General features: G+C 38.7%; 1 pseudogene; it reads left to right on the top strand.

Annotated features, from left to right (window-relative positions):
* Positions 1–2,750: 2,750 nt before the first annotated feature.
* LOC133254337 (histone H2B type 2-K1-like) lies at positions 2,751–3,145 on the top strand (annotated as a pseudogene).
* Positions 3,146–3,697: the final 552 nt, after the last annotated feature.

The raw sequence follows: 3,697 nt of genomic DNA, 5'->3' as shown, positions 1-3,697 counted from the left end.
AAATATATTGATGTGCTAGGGTTGCTATAACAAAAAGCGTAGACCGGATGGCTTAAAACAACAGAATTTTATTTTTCTGACACTTCTGGAAGCTGGAAGTCCAAGATCAAGGTGTTGGCAGATTTAATTTCCTTTGAGGCCTCTATGGTTGGGTTGCAGATGGATATCTTTTCACTCTGTCCCCACAGGGACCTTTCTGCTCTGTGGGTGCATCCCTGTTCTCTCTCTTTGTGCCCAAATTTTCTTTTCTTATAAGAGCTATAGTCATACTGGAATAAGACCCAACCTAAAAGATTCATTTTAACTTAATCACCTCTTTAAAGTCTCTACCTCCAGCTAAGTCACATTCTGAAGTGTTGGGAATTAGAATTTCAATATAGGGATTTTGGGTGGAACACAGTTCAGTCCTTAGCAGTAAGGTAATGACTCCATATTGAAATAAATTCCTTATGAAAGGACAATGGGCTTTGTCTTTCCTATGCTCTTTAACTTCATAATCATTAAGTCAACTTTGTATTACATATTTCAGGAAAGCTCTTTGGATCCATAAGGATTAATGTACTGCAGCTTTGCATATCTTCTGTTTCACAGAAAGAATTCAGGTTCAGGAAACAGATCCTTGGTCTAATTGTTTTATCAGGACAAAACATCATGTTTAATGAGTAAATGCTTTCCCTTACTATTAAACTGCAATAGGATTCTGATCCTATTATTTCCTGACTTCTCTCACTTAAAGTCGATGTTGCATTGTTTTTGTTTCAACATACAAATGCGGAGCATCTTACATTTCTGCTTTTATTCAGACTAAAAGGTACCATGAATCTTTGCATGTTCTACTGTTGTTAGCATTTCTGTTTTCCCTACTTTTGCTTCCTGAGAAATATGCTTCTTCCATGGCTCTTATACTTGTTCTCTTTACTGGAAATATTTTTAAGGTTTCTATGACCATTTTGCTCAAAGACTAGCTAGGTGTAAACCAATCTCATATAACATAGAAAAATGCTCTCTGAGGCCACCAAAATCTTTATTCTGGTTGTCACAAAGAATCTACATGAATCATGAACCATGTAACTAACATATAACCATGTGTTAAGGATCTTTCTCTTGGAATTCCGTGGTATTGGCAAAAGGTATAATGATAATATGATTATGCATACATATATAATGATTATTTTATAGCAATAACTATAAATGCCACATACACATATGGGATAATACGTAAAAGATAGACACACTAGCTTCTAATCTCCATTTACAGGTATCTCTTTAGAAGTGGTTTTGACTATTGTAGACTGTTTCCCAGGTGGTTCAGTCATAAAAAAACTGCCTGCCAATGCAGGAGGCACAAGACACAGTTTTGATCCTTGATCTGGGGAAGATCCCCGAGCTGGGGAAGATCCCCTGGAGTAGGAAATGGCAATGCACTCCAGTATTCTTGCCTGGAGAATTCCATGGACAGAGAAGCCTGGCAGACTATAGTTGATGGGGTCACAAAGAGTTGGACACGATGGAGCAACTGAGCATGCACTCTACAGACTAAGCATTTGAAAGTCGTAGACTCTGATTTGCCGGTCAAGATCCTCTGCTGTGTGTGCCATCTCGCAGCTTATCCACACCATCTACTCTGAGATGTCTGCTTCCCATTTCAGTGATCGTAATTAGGTTCCCGAGAAGTGTTAAATTGGCTTGTTAATCCCTGAGATGTCTGCTTAATATTGTATCTTTATTCTAAATCAAGCATACAATGTCTGTACTTTCTGTTATTTGCGTTCTCTACTTAAAATGAGCATTGCTTTTTAAATCATGGCATGAAATAAAAACACCAATACAGTATACTAACGCATATATACGGAATTTAGAAAGACGGTAACAATAACCCTGTATATGAGACAGCAAAAGAGACACTGATGTATAGAACAGTCTTTTGGACTCTGTGGGAGAGGGAGAGGGTGGGATGATTTGGGAGAATGGCATTGAAACATGTATAATATCATATATGAAATGAGTCGCCAGTCCAGGTTCTATGCACGATACTGGATGCTTGGGGCTGGTGCACTGGGATGACCCAGAGGGATGGTACAGGGAGGGAGGAGGGAGGAGGGTTCAGGATGTATACCTGTGGTGGATTCATGTTGATATATGGCAAAACCAATACAATATTGTAAAGTTTAAAAAAAAAAAACAGAAAAAAAATAAAGCTTTTGGGGAAAAAGTAAAATAAATAAATAAATAAATAAAAAATAAATCATAGCATGAGGGTGAGTTTAAATCACCTTTCATAGCAAAAATCTATTTCTGTCAAATTTTCTACTTCATTATTTTTTTTCTGAACCAAGACACTTCCTATATACTTTTTAAAAAAATATCTACAAATAACAATGATTTGGGGCATTGCCCTTGAATTGTTTTCTTTCCAGAGTCCTTACAAAGAAAGCTGACCATATTATTACATTATTACCTTATATTTGTATATAGAAAGCAACCATATAAGCAAAGGCTCACAGCTCATTTGGAAACTTATTGAAAACTTTTATAAGATAAAAATTAAAGAGAGTCATTAACATCATCAGACATCTCTCTCAAAGATTAAAGGTGTGTTTGTATGGAACAAGGTAATATCTTAACAATAAGCCACAACTTGCAATTATATATTAACCATATTTCTAATGGAGCCCCTTTTTCCTTTATGTACCTAAACTGCATATTGCATTCAGAGTATAAAATAAAAGTGTCATGAAGTACACTGGAGGATGAGCGCCGGGCACGGACAGCTGCAGCAGTCTGGGGGCCCGCGGGGCCAGAGTCCTGGGGACAAGAAGTCCAGAAGGTGCAGCCGGGGCAAAGAAACCTACTCCATGTACATCTATAAGGTGCTGAAGCAGGTGCACCCCGACATCGGCATCTCCTCCAAGGCCATGAGCATCACGAACTCATTTGTGAACAATCTGTTTGAGCGGCTGTCTGGTGAGGCCGCCCGGCTGGCCCAGTACTCGGGCTGAACCACACTGACGTCCCGGGAGGTCCAGACGGCCGTGCGTCTGCTGCTGCCTGGGGAGCTGGCCAAGCACGCTGTGTCCGAGGGCACCAAGGCCGTGACCAAGTACACCAGCTCCAAGTGAGCCGGGGCCCGACCTTAATAAAGGCTGCACTGCTCAAAAAAATAAAATAAAATAAAAGTGTCACGAAGTATAAAAGTATGAAAAAAAATATTTCCCTAGCAAGTGAAAATATTACTTCATTTTCTGAGGGTATTGATTTCAATGGCTTCTGCTCTGTGTTCTTATAGATACATATTCTCTATTACTTATTTCAAATAACTTGAAGTAACAAATTATTTTATATGATTTAAAATTTGTATTAGAGTGTATGAGTCAGAGGATTTTTCTTTGTGTGTTTGCAATCAATCAAAACATCTTTAAATAGTTTCTAGAGGAAATGAATTGATCAATTGTTGTTATTAAGCCCACAGAATCTTAAGAAATTCTGAATACCAGGCTGTAATGACTCATAGTGAGGAGCATTAAGACAATGGAACTACAAGATGGTTCCAATGGAAATGCACTGACCCCAGCCAGTCACTCACAGACCCTGCAGCTTAATGTGCACATGCTACCATCAGGCACAACTGCTAGAATTACTGCCAAACTGACTCTGAAAGTGGAACATTGTTAGCCTCCCATAACATGATCAAAATGCC

The sequence above is a fragment of the Bos javanicus genome, chromosome 1 (assembly GCF_032452875.1).
Source record: "Bos javanicus breed banteng chromosome 1, ARS-OSU_banteng_1.0, whole genome shotgun sequence".
Taxonomy (NCBI): domain Eukaryota; kingdom Metazoa; phylum Chordata; class Mammalia; order Artiodactyla; family Bovidae; genus Bos; species Bos javanicus.
Note: the sequence above shows the minus strand (reverse complement) of the source record. Positions and strands in the feature narration are given on the sequence as shown.